This window comes from Henckelia pumila, chromosome 3 (assembly GCF_033568475.1).
Source record: "Henckelia pumila isolate YLH828 chromosome 3, ASM3356847v2, whole genome shotgun sequence".
Classification (NCBI taxonomy): domain Eukaryota; kingdom Viridiplantae; phylum Streptophyta; class Magnoliopsida; order Lamiales; family Gesneriaceae; genus Henckelia; species Henckelia pumila.
The window spans coordinates 125,179,416-125,187,880 of record NC_133122.1 but is presented as its reverse complement, the minus strand read 5'-3'; positions in this window follow the sequence as shown (position 1 = coordinate 125,187,880).

Here is an 8,465-nt window from a genome sequence, read left to right as displayed (position 1 = left end):
GAACCTTCAGAGAAACCTGTCTCTGACAATCCACGAAGCTAATCAATTGAAAAACACCACAAAGTGTTTAGACTTTGATAAGTTTGATTTGATACACAAAGAAAAGCTTTGTCATAATTCTAAAAAGAATTATAATTGATAAAAATCAATTTCCATAATTTTCAATCTTATATTCAATAATGATTGTATATGTTGTATTTATAATATAACTACAAAATAAAAAAATATAAATAAAAATACAACTTCAAAATAATAAAAGATAAATAAAAATAATACAAAAGATATCAAAAGATATGATCTAAAAGTTTTCTAATAGACTTATAATACTCAAAATATTCAAAATTACTCAAAATAATAAAATAATACACAAAAATCCAAAAACACACACTACATGCCGAGTGTGTGTAAATCCCGTACCGACGTCTAGGCGCTTGAAACTGGAGCCTAGGCTCTGAAGCTATACGAATTGTGCATTATTCTTGCAAAAATCATAACCCGAAATCTAGCCGTAGGATCAAGTTGAAATTGTAACCGTAGCTTCATAAAATCCTAAACTACATTTTGGACGATGAAGATTGGATTTTGATTTTTCTAGAATCTTCATAAAATTTCAGTACTCCACCACGAACTCCATGCTTTCCAACTTGGCTTCCTTGCTCCCCAACTTGATTGTCATGGATCTCAATTCCTTCTAATCTCGATGGAAAATTATGAGAAAAATCTTGAAATAATAGAAATCTTCGATAGCTTTTTAGATTCAGATCAATTCCCTGGTCATCTAGATAGGATTCAAGGATTTTGTTTAAAAATACAGTGCCTCTATCACTCCTGATCCGATATAACCCAGTACGTTTCTCATTTTGCACACGTTTAAAAATCTTTATCAGGTGAGTAGATGTTTGATCTTTTGACGATAAGAAAATTACCCAAGTAAAACGAAAGTAATCGTCCACAATCACTAAGGTATATATCATTCCCCCTAAGCTCCTGACCAGTATAGGACCAAATAGATCCATGTGTAACAGGTCTAAGCATTTAGAAGAAGATATACACCCTTTGGTTTTAAAAGTAGCTCTCACTTGTTTGCCCTAGTGACAAGCCGAACAAACTCTATTCTTTTTAAAATCACCTTTGGGCAGACCAAAAACCAAATCATGTTTACTCAGATGTTTAATGGAATTAAAATTTAAATGATTGATCTGTTTATGCCATAACCACATCTTTTAATTTTGTGCAACAAAACAAGTAGGAACTGATGGTTGTTCACTTTGCCAATTTAGCCTATAAGTGTTTTGTTCTCTTAGTCCGGTTAACATAACATCACCATTAATAGATTTGATTATGCATGTGTGCTTGTGAAATTCAACAGTGTAACCATTATCACATAGTTGACTAATGTTGATCAAATTATAACATAGGTTGTCAACAAGCAATACGTCATTAATAATAATGTTACCATGAGTAATTTTACCCTTTCCCACAGTCCTACCTTTTGAATTATCACCAAAAATAATTTTAGGCCCTTTGTGACGTCTGATTTTGGATAATAGATCTTCATTTTCGGTCATGTGTTTAGAGAATCCGCTGTCTAGATACCACGTTGTCTTTTCCATTGGACTATTCTTCTCGACTGATTTTACCGATAGCACCTGCAAGAAGAGTATATACCATGGTACCCTTATCTATTTGGGTCCGAACTAGATTAGACCTTTCGGGACCCACACATGAATTACTGTAATAGTTTTACCAGTGTGTGCATCTATAAAGTTAGTCGGTTGAGGTGTGCGATATGTACTTGTGTGTGATCTGGATCTTACAGTGTATTGTTTGAACTTTTGATCTTTGTTGTCCAGTCTGTATCGTTTTTGAACAGGCATGCAATTGAAGTATTGGTTTTGTGTCACCCGATGATTCCTGTACTTGGATTGACTTGGTTCAAACCTCGACTGCTTGAACTTAGATTGGTTTCCTATTCTTTGTTCATTCAATCTTGTTTTAATCCATGTCTCTCCTTTCCTTGGAATCTTAGGCTCCACATATCCCAGTCCTTTATGCTTACCTTTGCTCTCATAGCGACTTGACTGTTCATTATAGATCTTTGGTTCAGCAAGTTCGTATATCGTACTAGATCGAACAAATCTTATTACATTAGGATCGTTCCAACTAGAATACAATTGAGTATTTTCCTTCTAAAGAGTACATTCATTTGAGCCATATCCAAGATCGGTTCTATCACCTTCTTGTTTCTGGTTCTCATGTATCTTATCCAATGAGGTAGAAGCATTATTTCAAGAGTTGATTGTTTTAAGAAACTTTTGATTTTCATACAAAGTGGCTTGGAATACTCGTTTCATATCATCATTCTCAGCAGCTAACAGGTTTAGCTTATTCCTTAGACCATCAAGTTCTTTTTGCTGTAAACAGCTAGATTCCCTTGACTTATCAATGAGACATGCTTTTTTTGTTTTTTCTTCCTCGAATGATGTAGAAAGCTTCTTATACTCGCTGACCATCTCATTTAGTGCTTGAATGAGTTCTTCTTGTGTAAATTCAGACGAGTTAAAGTCAAATACCTCAGTGCCGTCTTCTTCATGTTGAGAGTTAGCCATAAGACACTGAACTTGCTCTTTCTTCGGATAAGCTATCTGTAACGGATGAGTCAGACTCTGTTTCTGCCCATTTGCTTTTACCTTTGTCTACAAAACACTCTTTGTTCCTTCTTCTTTCGGAACGTTCTTCTTCTTTATTTTCCTTTATTTTTCTCATAATGCTGCTTTATTTCTTCGTTCTTGGGCTTAGTGCAATCTTCAATGAAGTGGCCTTGCTTGCCACAGTTAAAGCACGTTGGACCATCCTCTGTATGGTCTTGTTTATAATAAGGTTTATACTTTGTTTTATTATTACGCATAAATTTTCCAAACCTTTTGATAAAGAGGGACATTGCTTTGCCACTCATCTGCTCAACTGTCTTCTTTGCCGATGCTTCCTCAGTCGGTTGAGGTGAGACGGTTGACGTTAATGCCTTGGTGGGGTTTGAGACTGATGATTCTTCCTCTGTTGTGATCCGAGTTCAAACTCGTACGCTTTAAGATCTGAAAATAAGTAATGAAACTCTAGTTTGTTTAGATCCTTTGATTCTCTCATGGCTATGGTCTTGACATCCCATTCTCTGGGTAGTGCTCGCATAACCTTCAAAGAAATTTCACGGTTAGTGTATATTTTTTCGAAAGAAATTAATTCACAAATAATATTGCTAAATTTTTCATCAAACTCAGCCATGGTTTCTTCTGATTTCATTTTGGCATTGTCAAACATTTGAATGGATACAGTGAGTTTGTTTTCCTTGGTTTCATCGTTTCCTTCGCATAGTTGAGTGAGTTTTTTCCCAAATCTCTTTGGCAGTAGAGCATGTCTTGATTTTGCTGAACATGTTTTTATCCAGAGTTTTGTACAGTATGTCCTTGGCCACGTTATCAAGATTTGCTTTCTTCTTGTCTTCATAGTCCATTCTACTATGGGCTTTTCAACCATATGCGGTTCGCCACCTGAAATGGATAAAGCAGTGTTGATTTTGAGAATCTTCATGGGTCCATCAGTGATGACGTACCACATGTCATCATCTCGAGAAGAAAGATGTGCCTGCATACGAATTTTCCAGTCATCATAATCTTCTTTAGAGAACATAGGAATTTTATTTAGAGAAGTCATGATAAATATCAGTAGCTAATAGAAAAAACCCGCTCTGATACCACTTGTTGGGGATCGAATACGTGTGTAGGGGGGGGGGGGTGAATTGTGAGACCTCGTTTCTAAACAACTAATATCAGACAACAAGCGATAAGTAATCAAGAACCCAATATATATATATTTTTTTAAAAGGAGGCTCGCGCGCCCGCACTGACATCAGCGCGCCCGCCCCTACGCCCCGCAAATCCCAGCGCGCCCGCGCTCATACCTCGCAAAGAGGCCGCGCGCCCACGCTCATACCTTGCAAAGAGGCCGCGCGCCCGCGCCGTCCCCTCGCCCAGAAAAGTTAAGGCACTGTAATAAACTCAATCAAAACCTAGACACTTGCATTAAGAGTATTTGACATTCCAATAACAATAAAATAAAGGTTTAGGAAGAGCAACATTCAATTCGATAGCACCTACATCGTTTCTTGCTTACAAAATATATACGAGAAGTTCGAATGACTAAACATGATCGCAAAACATAACTATGTTGACATGCTGATTCGACTTCTAAACGAGTCTCACTTCTATCTCTTGCTCTGGACGCTAACCAGGTCTATGCTGACTTGATCCTGCCCTTCCTGTTGCCAAGTACACATACAAAACAAAGCAACAGCCGGATAACCGGTGAGAATGATAATCCCAGTAAAAAGCAACATATCAAGTAATGAATATACAACATGCTATCAAACCACATATTCAAGTCGAAGTTAATGATATGCATGTTTTTAAAACCAGGATATCGATTCTGATAAACACGGGAGTATTGCTCTTCTTTTGGGATCCCGAGGATGAGATCACGTAACGACTCACCGACTCTCCCAATCGAGGTGGTGCCACGTATCCCACTCCTCTAGACTTTGAGCAACCATAATGAGTATGCTAGCACTAGGCGAAATACTACAACCTAGGCCACTCAATCATAGTTCCCAAAATTCTAACAAAAAGGGCGGTTCTGCCCGCTGAAATCAAAGTAGGCTCAAGATGAATGCATAACAGAAACATAAACATAAGCCACATAACAAAAACTCAATCAATCAACAAATACAAGTTCCACATGCTAGAACAAGTATCAATGCAATATGTGATTTAAAAAGGGGAAACTCGAGAACCAACAGTCCCGAGTATGCTATCCCGCTACGATGACTGCTTTTACCTTTCAATGCAGTAGTTTCAACTCTGGATAAGCTACAACAAAAGGTTTAATCAACAACTAAACAATCCAACAACAAAGGAAACGGTTCAAGGTAATCTCTTTACCTTTCTTCGTCCAATTCTCGACGACCAAATGCTGCTAACACAGGGCTTGAAAACTCCAAACGAATCTGTTCAGATACAATCAAAGATCAATTACCATGATCGACTTACAAGCCAAGTTCAACAACTTCAAAAACGGTTCAAATCTCCAAAACTCAAACCGACGGCATAATGGCTATAACTGAACAAATCGACAATGCAGACAACAGTTCAATAGCGATATAACCTCATAAAAATTCTAAGACAACCAAAACAAAGCAAACCCATCAATCTCAAAATCCACATTTTCGAAAATGGATTCCAAAAATCATAACAAATCCGAACGTCGCTATAATTCAAAACCGACAGATAATAAACGATCAGAACTCTGTAGAGAACAACATACTCGAATCTCAAACGATTCTAACAACATCCAAAAACTAGAATGTATCCGATCGTAGAAAAACCTACGATATAACGGAGCTCTCGCTGCAGTGATCGCTAAACTGCCTTCAGAAATAAATTCCAACGGCCGGATCGTGCTCGGACTGGAATCCCAAAGCTTGGAAAAGCTTGGAGGCGTGAGAATGGAGGGAGACGGCTTGGAGGGGATGAGGAAGACTTTGTCAACCAATTTCTAAGAGTAGATAATATATAAAATCCATAATTTGCGTTTTAGTCCCTAAAAAATCCAATTTTTGCAAAAAGGACCCTGATCAAAATCAAGTCGGCTCGGGAACTCTGTAATCTCTGATTAACTCAAATAAATTCAATTAAGATAAAAACGGGGCTTTACAGGTGAATACACACTTATGATAATATTTAACTCTAATGCAACTTGATTGAGCAAATGTTAGTTTACTCAACCGATTTTCTGTTAGCTTGCTAGAAGTATAAGAGCTACTTATGATAGTGCGGAAACAACTCTTAATATGCTAGATGATAGTAATGGAATATTTTAATGCAGTAACGTAAATAAACACAGATATTTTTTTGGATGTTCAGAGCTCAATCTCCTACGTCACCCCTTCTTCCACCTCAGAAGGATTCACTAGAAGACTTTGGTTATTACAACGTCTGCAATACACCCGATCCAAGTTAAGACTTATCCGATTCCCAAGTTGGAACTCCTAGATTCACAGTGATAAGATTTAAAGCTTTTATCAAACTATTCTTCAGTTGTTGATGATAAACATCTAAGTTTCTGGAGAACTTAGACTCTCAAATCCTTGTAGCAGATGGTGTTCTTCAAACAACAGCTGGATTTGAGTGACCCTTGAAAAGATCTCCTTGTAGATCGGATATGTTTTTAGCTAAGGGTTGAATGAGCGGTCGAGTATTCAAGATAGATTCAAGAGCTCAAGTATGCAAATTCTTTGTAATCGTGGCACTGCATCTTTGTAGAGAGGCTCTGATATTTATATCAATTTTTCTCCAACGTCTTTCTCTTCTGTCAATGGTAGGAAAGCGTCTGATGTCAAATATTAATAATATCTTCTGAATATCTTTTACTATAAGCGCCTTTAATTGTCTATTCAATGTGTCGCTCACATTAAATGCTATTTATGGCTTTCTCATTTTATCAGACAGCTCCTTAAATGCTTCCTCCTTTGTATTTAAGTTGTCTTGTCAACTTTTCGAGAACTGGGAATCTGTGACTTCTAAATGTAGTGTGTAGCTAAGCACCTTCGAAGTTCAGCAGATATCTTAGCCGGTAGATATGTCTCGCTCGGTTGACAAGTAACGGTTGACATGCTTTGATCAGCTGATACTGCTTATTCTAGTTGATATCTCTTGGTCAGCTGATGTCTCTTGACGTCGGTAGATTACCTGTGCATACAAGTAAATGGCGGCCGTCCAAAAACAACGATGTCTTGATGTCGGTAGATTACCTGTGCATACAAGTAAATGGTGGCCGTCCTAAAACAACGATGTATTGTTTTGTTATCACCAAAATTCAGGATTCAACACATTGTTTGTATGTTCCATGTCATCATTCTCTGCCACAATAGTACAGTCCGAGTGCGAGCGTTTTGTTGCAGTATATCAGTGTACGAAAGACTTTATCTGTTTGAGGTAAACTGATTGTCAACTGAATATTCTATGAAAGTTGGTTAACTGATTGTGCGAACTTCAGTTTACTGACGATGGAAGTCTAGTGTTGACTAGAAGCAATTGGATATAATAGCAGTTTAGTAACTTGAGTACTCAGTTTGGGTAAATAAACTGTTGTAGACTTTAGCAGTTGTGTAGTGACCCTTACCGACCTACTAAACAGAAATTAGGCATGCAATTAACTTAATCAAACAGTAAACCAAAATAAGCTGCGGAAATAATTAACATTAAGTACAATCCCAAGGAAAGGAATCTAAATATCCAAATAGTTATACAACCAAATCGAAAAGATGTATCAACCCAAATACAACAGAATAAAATCCTAGGCGAAGCTCCAGATGGCCAACCACTGCCTAGCCTCTCTTGGATCCACCCGCCTCATCCAATCGCAAACCTGCCCCATGGAATAGGGTATCCAGAAATACAGAGTACGAGACGTGAGCATAAAACGCTCAGCACGAGAGTATGAGTATATATGAATGCAAGTGTACCGCCTACTGACTAGAGGTCAAGAATCGGATAACAAAGACAGACCGGGCCCTGGTATGTAGCACGCTGTGCCGTCACTTCAGGAGGTGGCTTACATTCCAAAAATAACAGTGGATACGCCAGAACCAATTCGATGGAAGTCCATCCACTAATAGGATAGGGTAAAACCCTACTAACAGACATCTCAAAAGAGATAGCTCAAGATGCGAATGTATGCACCATAATATCATGTCATATAAAAATAATGCAGTCACATAATACATGCATACTCAGTTAGGATATCTCGAACAGTACTTTCGTACCTCAAATACTAGGAAAGTGATACCAGCTCTAAGTCCACGCCTATAGTCCGCACTACACTGCCAAATGATACTAATATCATTATAGTACTCTAAAAGCCTTAACTAAGCTATAGCATACTCCTAAATATTTTTAGGAAGCAAAAGCTATACCTTCGTCCGTCGTCAGCCCTTTGATGTCGATACCCCAGAACTTGGGCACAACTCCGCTGCGACTCCCGAACGCCTCGCCGACCTCCGGGTCAAGCCTAAGAAGGCTAGAACAACTCAAATATGACTATAATGGAAAGGAATACTCGGAATTGTCAAGGAAAAGTGAAGCCTCGGCCTTCTATTTATAGACAACGATCGGAACCTCCGATCCTGACATCGGAGCTTCCGATTATCCTTATCTTCCATGTGTTAAGTTCTCACTGGTTGACTTCGGATAGGGGTGATCGGAGCATCCGATCAACCACACACGTCATGCCTGACGTAATATCATCGGAACTTCCGATCCTTCATCGGAGCTTTCGATCTCGCCTTCGGAGCTTCCGATCTTTAATGATTCCATTTGGCTTTATTAAACCCTTAATTACTTAATTAGGGTACGGTC